The sequence below is a fragment of the Danio rerio genome, chromosome 5 (genome assembly GCF_052040795.2).
Source record: "Danio rerio strain M-AB ecotype USA chromosome 5, GRCz13ab, whole genome shotgun sequence".
In the NCBI taxonomy this organism is placed as follows: domain Eukaryota; kingdom Metazoa; phylum Chordata; class Actinopteri; order Cypriniformes; family Danionidae; genus Danio; species Danio rerio.
Genome location: NC_141025.1, coordinates 48,736,106 through 48,755,418, shown reverse-complemented (window position 1 = coordinate 48,755,418; position 19,313 = coordinate 48,736,106). Strand labels below are relative to the sequence as shown.

Here is a 19,313-nt window from a genome sequence, read left to right as displayed (position 1 = left end):
AGGTAAAGTGGGGCAAAACTATTGCTTGTTTGGTAACACTACAATGACATTACATGAACAATGGTGTGTTAATATGTAAACTAAGCATTTTATTATTATTACTATTATTATTATTATGAACTAATGATGAGTTAATGCCTGTGCTAATCATGAACTAACTTTAACTGCACGTGTCACATGAATTACAACTTTGCCAATTAGTACATGATTATTTATTTATTACCACATTTGTTGCGTATTAATTAATTTAACCATCATGAACTCATGAACTGTTAATATATTATTATCATGACTTTACTTGGAGGGGCATATCATAATTAACCCATTCTTAACTACTCATGAATTATTTATGAATGTCCAACTAGAACAGTTTAAACACAGGAGTTGATTAGTAAGGATGAGTTAATGGTTATGTTCTCCTTCAAGTAATGTCATGACATACTTATACACAGCTTATGAGTTACAGTTTTTCTCAGTGGCTTTGGTGCATTTCTCACAACACTATTTACATTTGCACAACAGTTAATGCATTTCTCAAAACAATTAGTCATTTGTGCACATCATATTAGCAGTTTCTCATTCCTTCCACCACATTGCAAATGCTTTTGGACATGCATCAATTGCTTTCATACAACTCTCTGCTGTTTATAACATTATCATTCGCTTATGTCATGTCAGTCAAAATGAACTAAACTTGTGAATGCTGAATAGTCACTCCATATAAAACTAATAGTCCTAGTTTCATTACTTGAGTCGTTACATACAAAAATGTTGAACTAGGTGTCAAAATCTGTCTAGCAAATTTTATTAAACAAATTGTAAATCTTTATTTTCCTGAAAATGTCTTAAAAATTGAGAAATTTGATGAATGATTCACAGACCTGTGTATGTTGTAGGTTTAGTTCCAATATGTACTGCAATATAGTTTACAGTTGTGCACAGCTCTACCCAAAGGAAGTTTATGTTTGTTGTAAATAAGGGTGTATTTATTCTTTTGCACAATGCTGGGAATAAATTAGCATTGCAAAGAGCAAATGCAGTAAAAATGTGAAACATACATATTCAGTGTCTTGTACTCAGATACCTTACTAAATGCAGTGATGTCTAACTTTACTGTAGTGTTCAAATGGCTGTGCAAATAGTATATAGTGCTGCCTTGAGCATTTTCAGCAAGTGTCACCAAAATCTGACTTTTTTGCATTGAAAAAATGTACAGAGTAAAGTGTCATAATGAAAACATGACTAAGCCATTTGACTATCTTGTTCATAAACAATGGTGACAGGACTTTTCATTTTGATGACACTGACTCTTTGATTGACATCAATACTTGCTTTTGAGGAATGAGCTATCCATTTTGAGCAAGTGACGCACTTTTGCAGGTTATCAACTAGGTTTTGCAGTTTGCACTAATTGTTTTGCAGTTTCCATTAACTGTTGATGCAAATGTAAATAGTGTTGTGAGAAATACACCAAAGCGTCTGAGAAAAAACTGTAATTTTGGTTACATTTAGCTTAAACTTAAATGTTAATACAATAATTAACAGCATGTACTAACAAGTAATTAAGGTAGCCGTTAGTCACACATGAACTCATGTGACTCATGTGAAGTTATTTCATGATTAGTGCACACCTTAACTCATCATTAGTTCTTAATAAAGTAATGTTTAGTCTACATATTAATACATCATTATGCATGTACTGTTATTGTAAAGTATTACCAATTGTTTTGTACAGTTATACAACAGTGTCTTGAATTTGATGTAGATTAATATTGACAGTTGTGTATTAATATTAAATATTAATATTTAACAACTGATGGATGTGAGGTCTCTGTTGCATTCCACTACTGTACTAGAAGTTTAGAAGTGCTAGCCGGATAGTCCTTCATCCAGACTGTGGAGTAAAGCAGTAAAAGGGAAAAGGCATGTTACACTGAATGACAGATTACTGTTGTGATGCTATGATGCTAGTTTAATGGTCCAAGAACAGTGCCCCGTGGCACCCCAGTAGACTATAGTTCAACATTTGTGGTGGTGGTAAGGGCCTGGGAATTGTTTCAAAGTCTACAAGACTGCATTTAGTTGACAAAAGTGCAGAATAAAAAAAGTATTATTATGTTATAGTTTTTTTACCCAGAGTGTGGAGTAAAGTAGTGATAGAAGAAGGCATGCTACTGAATATTGACAGATTACTGTAGTGATGCTATGATGCCATGATAGAGAAAATAAGTGGTATGAAAACAGAGCCCTGTGGCACCCCATTAGATAGATGTTGCAAGTTGCTTGAAAAATGTATCCCTGTAAGAAATTCTGGAGGACCAAACTAATTTAAAGTAATTAATTTAATTTAATTTAATTTAATTTAATTTAATTTAATTTAATTTAATTTAATTTAATTTAATTTAATTTAATTATTTAATTATTTAATTATTTAATTTAATTTAATTTAATTTAATCTCATTTTATTTTATATTATTTTCAATAAGTCAATGGCTACTGTCAAATGTTTGGTTGTAAACATTTCTTTTTTTTCTGTTTTTGTGGGTTTAACAGAAAAATGTACATTGTATTGTCCTTGATTAGTTAAGAATAGAAGTGGCTAAATTGTCACTGATGATTCTGGGAAAGTAAAGCTCACAATTCATGGCAATGCATTCAGACGTTAGCTAATCGGCAACCACAGCAGACATTCTTCAGATATGAGTTTATGTGTTTGTGTAGGTGGGTGAGTGGGCTGATGGTTTCGAATGAATAAGCTGGTCCGATAGCTTCTTTCCAGTGATGGGCTCGTATAGAAGGGTCAGACTGGAAGAGCTGGAAAATGCTAGCTTTGTGAAATCTGAACTGAAAATCTCCAAACCAAAACAGAGGAAGAATGCTAGTATGATGAACAACATCCCTAATTGTTGAGTGGTCTTTTATAAATATATCTTTATATATCTTTTATATTTATATATCTTATTTCCTCTTTTTATTTCTCTTATTTTCCTCTTTTTACAAGCAAGATACAGTTTGTTTTAGATAGATAGATAGATAGATAGATAGATAGATAGATAGATAGATAGATAGATAGATAGATAGATAGATAGATAGATAGATAGATAGATAGATAGATAGATAGATAGATAGATAGATAGATAGATAGATAGATAGATGGATGGATGGATGGATGGATGGATGGATGGATGGATGGATGGATGGATAGATAGATCTATACAAAAAACATCTATACCAAACAATTTTATTAAACAGTTAAGCTGTATAGAAGTGTCTTGAAAAATATCTTGTCAAATATTATTTACTGTCATCATGGCAAAGATAAAATAGATCAGTCATTACAGATGAGTTATTAAAACTATTATGTTTAGAAATGTGTTGAAAAAAAATCTCCTCTTTGTTAAACAGAAATTGAAGAAAAAAATAAACAGGGGGGCCATTAATTATGACTTTAACTGTAAATACTTTTTAATTAACTTTAGATTGCAGCTGTATCTCTTCTAGCAACAATGGTGGTGCCCATTACCAGTCACATAACAAATTATACGATCATTAATAAGCTGTTTAAAAAACTAAATATATGTTCTTTTACATATTTGAGAATCGGAGGATCAGAAATTACATAATATAATTAGAACATTTGTCAAATGCAAAGGCCAAAATAAAACAAAATGTGATATACATTGGGGAAATCACACTGGGGCTGCTGGGTCACTTGATGAACTTGTCGCCTTGGAAATTTTTGAACACAACGTATTTTAAGCAACGGTTACAAATAAATAAATAAATAAAAAACTGGAGTATGTAAAACTCACATGTGAAAGTGTTTACATCACACGTGGATGCTTTAATTCAGTCATTATTTTCACTGTTATTACTTTGAGTTCTGTTGTAAAACTGTCAACCATGTGTGAGTTATTTGTTATACAAAATATCTTATTTCACATTCTATATATCATTCTACTACAGTGCTGTAAAAAAACAGCTACGCTTTTTCCATACACCGTGTTACCCTTAAAATTATTAATTTTGTGCGTGGAATGATGGGGAGAAGACAGATTTATTGGCTATATTGACAGATATGATGAGGTTACATTTCTCATTACGATTAGACCACTCACATTGTCAGTCTGGTAAATATCTGCGGTGTTGAGAAATATGCAAAATAAGCTGCTCTAAGTATTTTGGATGGTGCTTGTCAATGGTGTACATTTCATTCGTGACCAAGAATCGGATTGCTTTTGAGAATGATTGTGAAAAGGCAATTACTTGTAACTATAATGAAAGCAAAAAAAAAAAAAAAAAAAAAAAAAAAAAAATCAAACATATAGCTGAAATTTAACCAAAAGAAAGGGAAACACAAAATACTTTGTCAAATTTAAGAATTGACTGTATTCCAAAGTCATAACCAGTGTTGTGCTAGTTACTAAAAAATAATAACTTTTTTTTTACTAGCTACAAGTTACTTAATTCAAAAAGTAACTCAATTACTTACACCAAAAAGTAATGTATTACTGTTAAAAGTAATAATTTTAGTTATTTTTCCAAAGAACATTTTAATATTCCCATTAATGCCCTTATAACGTCACTTCAATGCTGCATGGATAATACACTGTTGATCAATGTCACAGTATTAATTAATTAGGATTCTCACAACTAAAACACAATTAAATATTAAATAATGTCAGCAACTTATGGAAAGTAAGCTGTATATATTCAACGTGCAAAATCTGCTGTTGTATAACAGCTTTAAAAATATTCAAAACAATAATAAAAAAAATCACAGCATTTTTCTGAACAATACAACACTATAAATTTAAATAATGTGTTCTGAAGTATAACAGAAATGTGTCACTGTGTCTACTAAACTAATCGAATTTGTGATATAAATTACAAATGTGTGCTTATTTATTTGAAACAACAAAAATAGTATTATTCATAGAAATTCATAATAGTAATGGTAATAGTCTCTTGCACACATTCAGTCTCTCATGCATACACACTTGGCCTCTCTCGTGCTCACCCGGTCTCTTTGCTTTCGCTTGACTTTTGTCCAGTCTGATGCCTCATACATGACGCTTATTCTTTATGGTGGTTGGTTGGCACCCAGCAATCCCACAATGTGTCGCCGCTGTAAACAGGAAGATATGGGCTAGACTGCAGCTAATTAATTTACCAAGTAACGGACAAATGCATCATTTTGTGATGGTAACGATGTTGCTGTATATAAAAAGTAGTACGTTACAGTATAAGTTACTGTCAAATGTAGTGCCGTTACAATAATGCATTACTAGTAACGCATTATTGCCCAACACTGGTCATAGAGTACATTTCAGAATTGTTGTTCTATTCTAGACTATTGTTCAAAGGCTTTGGTGCTGATAAAGGCCTGAAAATTGTTTCAATGTCTAAAAGACTGCATTTAGTTGACGCAAGTACCGGAAAAACAGTCATGTTGTGACATTTTATTACATTTTAAAGAATATTTTTCTGCTTGAATATATTTTAAACTATACAGGCTCAGGCTCAGCAGAAGTTGTAGCGCTACACAAGGGAACTTACCGAAGGATATTCTAGATGGAGTCATTATATAATTACTTTCACAGTTTCAAGACGGTCGTTCATAAAGATTACCCTGAATCACAGGTAAAAGTTCACCTCAGATCGCAGACCTGATCTTTCTATGAGCGCTTAAGTTAGCAATTCCTTCAGTTTCAGGCTCATGAACACTGCACACTGAGTTAGCCACACTCACTTATTTACATCTCGTGGTATACACATAATAAAAACCATCTATTACAGTTGGCAATTTATTCTGCGGTAACAATATACACCGTTATATGCTTCCAAACCCTAACCATACTGCATGGCTTTTTTGATGTATTAAATTGTCTTGGTACCTCACCCGGTACACATTGAACTTGTTGATGGAAAACACTTGGGTATGAGTCCTGTAAAACAACATTTAAAAAAAGAGCTCAAAAGATTTTAAAGTTAACCATTAAGGGGTGCCCAATCTTTTTTTTTTTTTTTTTATTATTAAGGGCCAAAAACTGAACTAGATTGAGGGTAGTGGGCTGAATGTAAATATAGTTGCCATGGGTACTTCCTAATTATAAAATGACTAGAAAACATTGCTATGTATTAACTAATAGAGTATATATATATATATATATATATATATATATATATATATATATATATATATATATATATATATATATATATATATATATATATATATATATATAATTTTTTTTTTGGGATTATTTTTTTTAATAAAATTTTATAATTAACTTATTATAGTAAAATATATATATATAAAGTCAAGCTGCAGCTGATTTACCTTGATTTTCTTGCAGAATAATATTTTGCATTGACAGTAGTTACATTTTTACCAAGTAATTCTTAAAATGTTTTATTATTATTATTATTATGTATGCATTTAAAATTAACATATAAATAGATCAATTTCTGTTGCCTTTTTTGTAGCTCAGCAATAAAACAAACAAACAAACAAACAAAAATCATTCTTACTCTCTTTTCAAATGAAATGTTATAATGGGACAACTTTGGCCCGCAAACCCTAGTTTGAACATCTCTGGTGTAGATGTTATGTTTTTTTTTTTTTCAAGCAATCACTTGCCATTTGATTTCAAAACAGCCATGGTGTGTGTTAGTCTGTTTTTTTTAGGACGATTAAACATTTTTAAGCGTCACCCAGTGGATTTTTACCTTTTAAATATGCTGTGAAATGTGCAATGAACAAATTGATATGATAATAAAAATGCATTAGTAAAGTGCTCAGCATAATTGAGTACACCTCATTTTGAAAATTAATATTTGTATCCGTTTTTCAGTAAAAATATGCAATGTATTTTGGTGCATTTAATCAAAACCTATTTATTAAACAGATACATTTATCAAAATACTATTTTAGTCTCTAAACCTATATAGAAATTGAAAAAGAAAACAATCACATTCAAGCTAAATGTTGCAAATAAAAAAAAATTACAGCCTACAAATTTCCAACAAATTTTTTTTTATTGCTTCTCTTGATTTTTCTTGATTAAATTTATAATTACTATTTTACTATAACTTATGCGTTTGGGTGTACTAGTTTTTGGACCATTGTTGTAAGTTATTTTGTTAGTAAAGCTCCATATTTGGCTTCAGTACTGATTAATCTAATGCATATGCACAAACTAAATATTGTATAGCTTCCTATTAAAAATATGAATTTAAAAGATAGATTTGTGTGTGGTAAACTTACATAAGCCTAGCACTGTGTGTACGTTTTTAAGAGCCATGGAGATTGTTGAAAATAATTGGGCTCTTATAACTATAGGCTTGTTAACAAATTGATTCCGTGTGATCTTATAGTATTTGTGTGCATTTATTGAACTAATAAAACCCAGCGATCCTCGTTAAACTTTGTAATATAATCCAACTTTTAATTTCAGTTTGTTTGGACCAGCAGATTAAATGCACAGCCAAGTGAAAGAGTCCAAGATATTAAATATTTTCTCTGAAAAGCTATGAATTATTCAAAAGCATGTTCTGTCTTGCCACCTGGTTGCTATATGTTTTTTTTTTTCAAGTCTTCAGGGTAACAAAACTCATGAAGACAGGGCTTTAGTAACAACCCAGTGCCTTCTAATGGCCAAATCTGCAGTCTTCAACTGGTGACAAATCTCTGATTGTGTGTATTTGTGTTTGCGCGAATCCATGTGTTTTGAGTGAGCTCCGTTGTTTGATCTCCACCTCGCTCATTGATTGAAACCATGTGAGCACGGCGCTCATGGCAGCTCACCATTAGGATCCACATTTCTCTGCCTTGTGATTTCCAAGCACACTCCCCTTAACATCAACAAAGCCGGGCGTCTTGTAAAGCTCGCACATGTTTCGCCTCTAAATTCACACTGCTGCTTTGCACAAACTGTGAAAATTTTTCACAGTAGCATGTGCCTGCTGGTACTGACCCGTGGTGGACGCAGTGGGAGGTTGGTTTGGCGAGAGCCTGGACCGCAACTGTGACATCGATCAGCTTGGCATATCGTCCGGCATAGGAAGGAAGAGTCATCATCAAAAGCTACATCTGTGACAGGCAGTCCTTATGGACTCGGCCAAACAGGATTTATGGGATGAGGTGGGGGGATGCTGAAGTGCTTCTTATGGATGGGTGACCTACTTGAACAGGTTATACTTTTTTCTTCCAAGAGAAGTTTTCAAAAGGGTGCTCTGGCCGCAGTAATGTTAAAGTAAAAAGTTTTTGGTTTTCCAAAAAACCTTTCGTCGAACAGTTCTTGAACCCTTCTTCTTTTTTAGTTTAAAGATTATTTTAATAATTTAAATGGCAAAGTATACTTTTACACTGTAGGTCTATCTACAGTACAGAGTGTATGAGGAACATTTAACTATCAGTAGTAAGCCGTTAAAGGGATAGCTCACAAAAAAAAAGTAACATTTCCTTCTACTTTACTCTCTCTCATGCAGTTTTTAACATTTATGAGCCTTTAATGAATGTTCACACCAGTAATGACAATGATAAATATAAATGTATACCACTATCTATATTTGTGCCCACATTAGCTAATGATAACTATGTTTATTAAAAAGTGTAGCTTTTAATGTAAATCCAAATAGATGATGTAAATGATCTGGTGATGCTTTATAATTTGCAAAGACATTAAGGAATGTTTTTTTTTTTTTACAGAATTTTTTTTTTTTTTACAGAATTTTTTACAGAAGTGTTTAGGGTTATATGCACGGTGGCCGAGAGAGCTTAATGTGCTGCAATTTAAGAAAACATGTGCAATTACAAAAAACGCCAGCAAATTAAGAAAAGATCTTCATCCATTTAATGAACACAAACACATAAAAAAAAAAAACTGTATCTCACAACGCTAAGGAATTAATAATATGTGCTGCATTTTCTTACTTTTAAATAGTTCAGAACACAACTACAATGTTTCAAGGAAACCCTGAAATGTGACGGACCCGGCTATTTAGCTTATGGTCATTTAGGCTAATAAGATACCGCTAAGAGAATCAGGATGTTAAAATTAACAAACAAAGAACTCACCTTTCAAAGATCACCTACAGCTTAACTGAGCAATAGTCAAGGCACAGCGGCGTCCTTCATGTTTTTGGTTTCCCTTCTGTTATGTCTTGATGTTTTTGAAAGTGTTTTGAGTGTTTGCACTGTAAGAAAATGCAGCACATTTTATTAATTTGTTTGTGTTGTGAGAAAATGCAGCACATTGTATGAATATGTATGCATTGTGAAGATTTACAGCATGTCTGCTGTCAAAAGAATGAAGATTTTTTTCTTAATTTTCCGGTGTTTTATGTAATTGCATGTGTTTTCTTAAATTGCAGCACATTAAGCTCTCTCTCTGCCCTATATATGAGTGTTATGTTTCAGTTTTTGCGGTTGTTGTTATATTTGCACTGATGTAACTTGAATGTAATCTGCTGGATTTCTGTTTCTGGCACATCTAACGAGTGAATTTAAGCATTTGTTACTTCTCACCAATAATTCCCAAGGTATTAATGTATAACCAAATGTTATTTTATACATCACCCAGTTCTTTGACCAAATATACATTTTCATTAAAAGTATTTTTGAAAATAATGGTTTGACAACAAACAATAATGGTTTCTCGATGCAGCTTTACACACAGGAGCATTTTTAGTTGAATGAATTTTGATTGGCTGTCAGGGATTTATTGTTTAATAGTTTGACAAATAAAAAAAAAAAAAACATTCTAACAATTTCTACTTTGAACTCTGATGTTGTTAAACATGTAAAACAATTTTAGAGCTTTTTGTTTATGTATATTATTACTTTCCTTGGCTCTTAACTGTACTTGCTAAGCAAGACCTTCCTAAACGGTTTCTTTTGAAAGTTTTTTATGTTCATACACTAACATGCATATAAATTAAGTGCACTTTCATTTCCCCGCATAAGGAACTTTTTTTGTAAAATGCAAAGTTTCCATATGTTAAAGGTTTTTTATGGAACCTTCAATGCCAATACACAAGCTTTATTTTATAAGGATGTAGAAGAAATAAACAACCCACACAATGCTGAATGCAGTGTGAGTTATGTGTGGCAAGACAAGCATATGAATAATTTACTTTTCAACTCCCACCCTTTTTACCTCTCATATCTTCATCTTTCGGCCCTCTTTTTTTCTTCTTTTGTTGGCTGTCTAACATTGTGGCAAAACGTCTTCTGTGTTCTTTCAACTGTGGTTCTGACTTTATGAAGGCAATTCATGTTGATCATTTGTTTTCCCTCCCTCTGGCTGCTTTATTGACATCATCGACTGACGTGGGACACATGTAATTTTCTTGAGCCAGACGCTGACCTCTACTCCCATGACTAATTCAACAGCAAGCTGTAAACATTGTTAAGAGGACAACCTGGAGTCACATATATCATTGATGCTTGTTTTTCCTTATTCCTTACAGCACTTTTCCTGAACTTCCCAGATCTTAATCCTAAAATATATCCAATTCACATTTAATAAAAATTTTCTTCTAAAACTATTGATTTTTTCTCAAAATCCTATGGTTGTTTAGTTGTTTCACTTTTTCTTGTTATTTCAAGAATTTTCTTTGCCGAAACTACACTTATTAGCCTGAGAATAATTGCTCATTTTAGAGAAACAAGAAAAATTCACATAGCACTTTGAGGTATTTGCATTTGAACTGTACAGATATAGATAAGGATTTCCACAATATTTAAGGGGTTAGTAATCATATACACTCGGTCTACTCGATTATGGGAAAAATCATAATCACGATTATTTTGGACATAATTGTATTCACGATTATTCAAAACGATTATCAGTTGAAGTCAAAATTATTTGCCCTTCTGTGAATTTTTTTTATATATAAATATATCCCAAATTATGTTTAACAGAGGAATTTTTGTTACAGTATTTCTAATAATATTTTTTTCTTCTGGGGAAAGGCTTATTTCTTTTATTTTGGCTAGTATAAAAGCAGGTTTAAAATATTTTGGAACCTATTTTAATAGCTCAATATTATTAGTTAGTATTATTATTATTATTATTTTTTTTATTATTATTATTTATTGTCATCATAGCAAAGATAAAAGAAATCAGTTATTAGAAATTAGTTATTAAATCTGTTGTTTAAACGGTGCTTTAAGCATCTTGACTAAGGAAAAAAACTTTGAGCAGTAAGGGATTTTCTCATTTTTTTAGTTTGATTAATAATGTCACTTTAAGAATAGTGCATTTCAGATATGGTTCCTTTTTCACATGTCTTTTGATGCTCAACTTGTTTGTTTATTACACAAATGAGGGTTAATATGAATAATCGCTAAACTTCGCACTCTTACACAAATGTGCATGTATTTGACCATTAAAGCGCTCACATTAGGATGGCGTTAGATCCATGGTTAAGTGCGGTGCAGACACACACACACACACACACACACAACAGCATGTGCTCGTTTGCGCTTTTAAAAATATGAATGATGCGCATCCTGTGCTGCAAAAGTTACATTACAGTACATGCTTTTAGTCATTTTCACGTGGAACTGAGCTTTGCAGTGCAACAAATGTGTACAACTAGAAAGGGGGCGGTATATGATGCAATAATTGTTTATCTTGATTAATGGTTTTTCATAATCGTTAGAAACCAAAATCGAAACCTAATTTTCGATTAATTGCACAGCCCTATATACTACATATTTTTCTTCAAACAGATGTTTTCAAGAATGAGAATGCCCCAGCCACTTAAACTTCCTATAACCAGTTAGAAAATAGTGCAGTCAGACTTAGGGCTCTAGTTTAAGGATCTAGGCACAAAGTCTAAAGTGCATGGAGCAAAAGCATTAAGGGCATGTCCGAATCCACTTTTGCTATTTTAAGGATGTTGTGGGTTGTGCTCATTCTCTTAATGTGTTTTGAGCGCAACATGCATTAAACCAATCATCTCCCATTTCCAGTCAGTTGTGTCGTGCCAAAGTGCATTTTCTATTTACGTGATGCACTTAGTAAGTGGAAAAACTGAACGCTTTACTAGAGAGAAAACAGTTAAGCCTCATTCACACTATGAGTGACTCGCAGCGGCAAAGTGACAAGTGACCGATGGCAACCAGGTGAGTGTGTTGAGTGACATGACAAAGTTGAGATTCCTTCTACTTTATGCAAATCAAGTTTGTGGCTTTCTTAAGCGACAGCCAATAGGAGCACCAGTACAGCTCACATGATCCTCTCTCAGCTCAGCTGGCAGAGGCCAGTTGTATCTCCGTGCTTTAGAGCGACAGGCACCTATAAAGTTGCTGCTAGTGTGAATGAGTAATTAAACATACCATCTGTGGGAGGATAAAAAAATGAGCCTCCTCCAGTCGGCCTCCTTACTTTTTCTTTACTTTACCTTTACTCTTTACGCCTTTACTTTCGTGAATAAAGAAACCATGTTTTACGCACTCCACTGTAGACATCCATTAGTTAATTAATTGCATTTGTTAAGTGCAAAGATTTGTTTCAAAACTATTTCTAAATTCAGTTCTAATTTCCAGCGAACAAATAAATGCACTAAAAACACTAATAAGGAAGTGTGGTCAAAAAAGTTTTATCCAAACACACATCCTATTCTTATGTCCCATATAGTGATGAATACGTTTCCCAAAACCTACAGGTGGATAAATCTAAACATGTTTTATAAAAACAAATATAAATATGCAAATAATAAATAATATTAATTATAATAATGTTATACAAATGCAAATTGTTGTCCTCTGATTGGTTTAAATATACAGGATTTCCATGATTCCTATATGTATTTTTTATAGGTCTGTTCAAATACAAAATCTCTTCTATAAAGATCCCCTCAATGCAGTATTCTTAAAATCCATGCAAGGTTCACATCATAATATATATAAAAATCCAAGAGGTTTGTTTGAGGCACTTAAGTGGAAAATTATTATTATTTTTATTTTATTTTCTTGACAACTGGATATGGCAATAGACTTTTAAGGTTTCCCTAAAGATCCAGTTTTGCTAGTTTGCTTCCTCACATCAGCTGCAGACAGAAATGAAAGAACAGATGCTGACACAGCAGTTGGACCTTTTAGTGTTGTGTTTGGTTCTCCAGATCTGCTTGTTGGAATTTAAAAGTGGCAAGATTTTATCCGAACAGATGTTTACCAGGTGTGCCTTATTGGCATGGGTGTTGGTGAAGTGCACACTGTTGTACAATGGCAAGCAATAGCATTTCAATTGCTGGCTGTTTTAGTAAAAATATCTTTTGAGACATTTGTGAATGAATGATTTGCTGTTTGCACAACCATCTGTTGGTGTGATGTTTCCATACCCCTACACTTTAATTTATCAAATTGAGTAAATGCTTGATAGAAATAAAGACCTTCAAATGTTCTCTCATTATGGTCAAACACATAATAAATAAATAATTCAAAACTCTAAAATGTATTTTTAAATGGAGATTTAAATTTTAAGATTAAATTTAAATGTAAAGATTTAAAAGAATTTCTACAACCTTGCAATGATGCCACACAAAAATGACATGTGATTAGTTGGTTAAGATGTCAGCCAAATAACATTGTGGGCAGGGCCAGACTTCGTTATTTGGTGGATCTTAGCAATTCTAGGAACTGTATGGGGCCCCAGAATCAGAATCAGTTTTATTGCTTCACACACACAAGGAATTTGTTTTGGCTACAGAAGCTTCCAGTGTACATAAAGTGACAAGTGACAACACAAAATAAATATGGAAAAAAGATTACAATAAATATAAAACAGAGATGCAGTCAGTCAAAAAATCTGGATGTTGAGTTGCATGTAAAGATTTGTCATAAATATACAGGTTATACAGTGCTGTGTACAAATGCGATCAGAGAAAGTATTGCATTGTATATTGATATAAGGTGCTGTGTACAAGTGCGTATGAGAAAGTATTGCACATGTTTATCGCAAAGGTGAATATTTAACATTGAGGAATATTTAACTGTTCATGAGGTAGATGGCCTGAGGAAAGAAACTTTTCCTGTGTTTGGTTGTTTTTGTGCTTGGTGCTCTGAAGCGCTGACCAGACGGTAACAGTTCGATCAGGTAGTGTGCTGGGTGCGAGGTGTCCAGAGTGATTTTGCGAGCCCTTTTACTCACTCTGGAAGAGTACAATTCTTGAAGTGTAGGATGGGTAGTGCCAGTTATATGTTCAGCAGTCCGGACTATTCTCTGTGGTCTACGAAGGTCGGTTTTGGCAGCTGAGCCGAACAAGACGGTGAATTAAGTGCAGAGGATGGATTGGATGACAGCTGAGTAGAACTGTACGAGCAGCTTCTGTGGCAGGTTAAGATCTTTAGCTGACGAAGGAAGTACAGACTGAACCGAGAGCTGGGTCAGTTTGTACTCGAGCAGTGATGGGAGGATGGTGTTAAAGGCAGAACTGAAATCCACAAACAGAATCCTTTCTTAGTTCCCTGGTTTGTCCAGATGTTGTAGGGTACAATGCAGTCCCATGTTGACTGCATCATCCACAGACCGGTTTGCTTTAAGTATTTTAATTATTTAAAGAATATTTTATACATTTTAATATTTAAAGGAACCTTTATCCTGTTAATATAAAAGTAAATGCAATAAATTCACAAAAAAAAAAAACTAGTTCACAAACTATGTACAGTTAATTAGCCATTTGTGTGATTAGATTTTAAATTTACCAATAAAAAGAAACATTTAAACAAATTTAATTCACAACCATGAATTGAATAATTGCTGTTTGGGAATCGGCAGCCATTACTTTTCACTGGGAAATGTTATTTTATTTGAACAGGCCCTCTCTTAACAAGCACACACTGCATCTGACAGGTGTTTTATAAGCCAGAAAACAGGATCGCTGAGGTAGCTGTGTTTCATTGTTTGTCTTATTTCTATTTTTTCCCAAAATTTTCTCAAAATTCTCACACTTGCACAGTCTACCAACCTCTACTCTTATCGCTGGCAGACTCGCAGTGTCTTTGAACCGCTCATACTTCACACATGTGCAGTGAAGAGAGAGAGCGTTACATTTTTCTTGGGATCCTTGGTTTTGAAAATAAGTAATAATATGAAAGTCTTAATGGTTATAGAAAGATTTTACAACATATAATAGAAAATTTTACAATTAATTAATATAGGCTTCTTGGCATTAGCCAGGGCCCCCTAATTCCCCCATGCCCTAAACCAGGGGTGTCCAAACTCCGGCTTGGAGGGTCAGTGTCCTGCAGATTTTAGCTCCATCCTTGCAGGTGTGTTGCAGAAAGTTGTTTCTAGAAAGCCTAGTAACAGCTTGATTAGCTAGCCCAGGTGTGTCTGATTGGGGTTGGAACTAAACAGGACACCGGACCTCCAGGATCGTGTTTGGACATGCCTGCCCTAAGCAGCTGCTTACCTCGCTTAGTAGTTATATGAGCATTCCTGCAACACTCCCATTTTTCCAGGTAGTCTCCCATATTTCTGACCCATCTCCTACCACCCTTCCATTTTGCCACCCTTCTATTTTGTTATATAACTCCCGTACACAACCTTCTCCCATGCGCAGCCCTTGACTATTGAAAGCAGCCAAAGATCCCAGACCTTCAGACATCACTCTAAAGCAGGGGTGCCCAATTTTTTTTTTCTGTATGAATGAAGGGCCAAAAACCAAATATCATTGCAAACCATGGGCCAAAGGTAAATATACCAGTACAAAATATTACATTAAAGTTGCCATGGTTAATTTCTTAGTTTATTTAATAATATTTAAAAAATAAATAGAATACATTACTTTAAATTGTATTATCTAATGCAGCATAGCTTTTTAAATGATAAGTAACTGCAATAAAAAACATAAACAATCACATTCATAACACAGTGGAGTTCAATGCTCAATATACTGCGAGCAGAATCTGCCTTTGACTTGATTTTCTCACCAAAGTCTCTGGAGTTGGTGACAGGATTTTTATTTAAACAAAGTCCGTTTAATTGAAACATTTAATTTCAGTTAGCTTTTAACAATAAAACAAACAAAGAGTTACATTAAATTTGAACAGACAATGTTGAGACCACCCCTATCATTCTCCTTTTCTTCTCAAATGGGATGGCAGGCCAAATTAAAGGTTGTCATGGGACAATTTTGGCCTGCAGGCCTAGTTTGGGCATCTCTGGCCTAAAGTTACAATATGAAACATTCATTTAATATTTGAAAGTGTCATTTATTCCAGAGACTTCAAAGCAACATTTTTTCAGCTGTAATTACTCCCATCTTCAGTGTCAGGGTGTTTACTTTTCCTCCTTGCTTATAATGAAATTTGATTAACAGACATTTTGATCAATTTAATTAATTATTATAAATAGGTATTAGAATTATCATAGTGCACAATGTTTGTGCGACTGAAGAAAAATAACAAGAAAACAACTCATTTTACTGTTATGATGAGGGACTACATTTACAATCATTATTTATATTTAGTTCAGTCAGTCATTGTTTTTGGCAGCAAACAAATTATGAAATACAGTACTGAAGCATCTGTTACAAACCAACTGCACTTTTGCTCCTCATTATTTTGCATTATTGTAAAAATAAAGCGCATTTTCAGTCAGTGTGTTAGTTCCATTAGAAAATACTTTTACACAGGACAAAAAAAATAAAAAACCTTTACTGATTTCATGGGGTCCAAAAGTAAAGTGAGACAAAACACAGGCCCTGAAACTTGCTGCTTCAGCTCAGCTGCTTCCTCCATCATCACAAATAAAGTGTTGTTGCTGGTGTATGTGCTGAAATGTATCTAGTCTTGATTTTCTATGGTGGACCCACGACCATTAATCATTTCAATCATTATCATGACAGCCAGTTCCACTCAAACAGACCTTCAGGCTTTCCTCTCCAAGGTTTCCACACACTCTACCTGGACCATATGTGAAAATAAATCAACTCATCTTTGGCAAACACTCTTAGTGACCTGATGTATATGACTCTTATTTGTCACTCTGACAGTATTAGTACAAGATTTGCAATTCTTGTAACATTCGCCTGAACGTTTGACTTGCATTTGCGCACATGCTGATACTGTAGCTTGCTCATATACAAAAGCTCAGCTTCATTTTCTGTTACTGTTTGAAAGTGTGTGCTAAACATAAAAAAGACAATAATCAATGAAGTTAAACAAATAAATAAAATGCAACCATAAAACCTTAGTTAATTATGTTCAGTAATATATTGAGAGATCGATGTCATAGATTTAATTTTAAATTGTAATAACACTTCACAATATTGTTGTTTTGATAAATGAGCATATGAGAACTCTTATACAAACTTTCAAGCATCCACACACACATTCACACAATACAGACAATTTAACCTACCCAATTCACCTGTACCACATGTCTTTGGACTGTGGGGGAAACCGGAGCACCCGGAGGAAACCTACGTGAACGCAGGGAGAACATGCAAACTCCACACAGAAAGGCCAACTGAGCCGAGGTTCGAACCAGCGACCTTCTTGCTGTGAGGCGACTGCGCTACCTTCACCCACATGTGTTTGTTTGTTGTAAAAATTCAGAATAATGACAAAAAATACTTACTTCCGGGTGCTGTTGTTGCTGGGGTATTCTGGGAATTTTTTCTTGCTTTCAAGTGTGGTCCTGAAAAGTCTTCGTTTGAAGGGATGTATGCTCCTTGCCCTTAGCCCTACGCCTTCAAGCTAAAGAGAATTAGGAAACCACTACCCCTTCTCGGGCACGCGCAAAACGAGGGATAGGGGTAAAGGGAAGGACTAAGGGGTAGAATTGGGATTGGGCCTTAACTTATGACAGTATTTTAATTGCATGTATTCAAAAGCATTTCATTTAATTACTCAACAATGTGCATGCTTGTGTAAAAATCTGAGGATAAGAATTTAGATTTCCATGAGGTTTCCTTTTCTTCACTCGAAGATGAAATTTTGGACACTGCCATAGCACAAATGAGTTGTATTATAGAGTCTGACTGAAATATTTCAAGAGCAATTTCAAAGGAAAGGCTCAGACTGACAGTGTGCAGTCTTAACAGGTTAGAAAGTTATGACAAGGACGACCTACTTGACTGAAAGCTTCCAGGTTGTATTTCACCTTGAGCCTGTGGGAGGAACAATGTAACGTTGCAAATCTTCAACACGACTACAGATGTCTGTCTTGTCAGACGTAGGAGGGTATTCAAAATGACATAACGTCTGCTTCGTGGGAAATGTAAAACATTCCTCTAAAGTTTCAAAACATGTTTGCAGACCCTTTGAGAAGTGTTCCCTTTTCCAAGCTTGTGGTCTCAATTCTTCCACCACTGAAGTTGACTTTCCAGTTGTTTAGAAACTGTTTTCATTATCTACACATCAGCAGAGCGGCTCACGCTCTCATCATTTTGAAGACTAGAACTCTACATGCTACAAAATGAAAAATTGCTTTCTTACTTAGAGAATGGAGAAAGTTTGGACATACTTTTGACAGCTCATTTTTTTGGACAGGTATCTCACATGGAGTAGCACAATCTGTCTAGAAAATCTTTTCCCAGACAGTCTGCACTTATAATAGTTTGCCGTTTTTAGAGGATGCCCCTGCATTTGCTGCTTCTGTGTGGATTAAAGCGCTGGGTGAATTTATGGACACGCTTGCTCACATGATGTCTTTGGAGAAAGTGCCCTCCAGGGACCTGTGGGATAGACCAAATCGTATCTTCAGATGTGGATTTTCATAGTGGAACGGCTGTTTGCATTTGAACCTAGTTGATGGTAGATGAAACTGCCCACCTCGTATAAACGGAGGCCGGTCGAGGTCGTAATGTGGGAGTGAACGACATCTTCTTCAGTCCATAGAATTCTGCTCTTAATCTTTGTCCATCATGCTCCCAAAATCATGCTTCACTGCCTTGTTTTGGGCTCAGTTTGATGCTGTACGTGATGTTGCATGCAGATTTACAGAGGGAGACCCTTGGAAAGGTTGGACCCTCAGGGGCACTTAGTCTTCAAAGACTCTTGCTTTGGCTTCTCACACTGGGATCTGCTCTCCTGACAGCGACGGAGCCGTTCAGGGCTAAATGTCTTGGCTTTTCTGTCTGCTCTACCTGCTATGCCTCTCGCTTTGGTAATTTGCATTTTGCTCCTTTTTTTTCTTGTTTAGTTTCCTCTCTTTGAGCTCTTTATCTCTTGGTGTTGGCTTGTTACAAGAGCAGTTGCCTCAAGCGCAAATGTTTTGTGCTGCATGTGTGTGTTTTTATCCTCTGTCTTTTTGGCCACCAGGGGCAAATTCCCCCCCAGCCATTATATC

The 19,313-nt window shown here is 34.4% G+C and overlaps 1 protein-coding gene and 1 long non-coding RNA gene across 4 annotated transcripts in view; both read left to right on the top strand.

The window, feature by feature from the left end:
- Positions 1 to 19,313, top strand: part of edil3a (EGF like and discoidin domains 3a) — a 317,498-nt gene that overhangs the window by 24,858 nt on the left and 273,327 nt on the right. The gene's annotated exons all lie outside the window — the stretch shown is intronic.
- LOC147844357 (uncharacterized) lies at positions 12,991 to 14,660 on the top strand. Its single transcript, XR_015491734.1, has 2 exons — positions 12,991 to 13,711; positions 13,782 to 14,660. It is a non-coding gene; the product is annotated as an uncharacterized LOC147844357 (long non-coding RNA).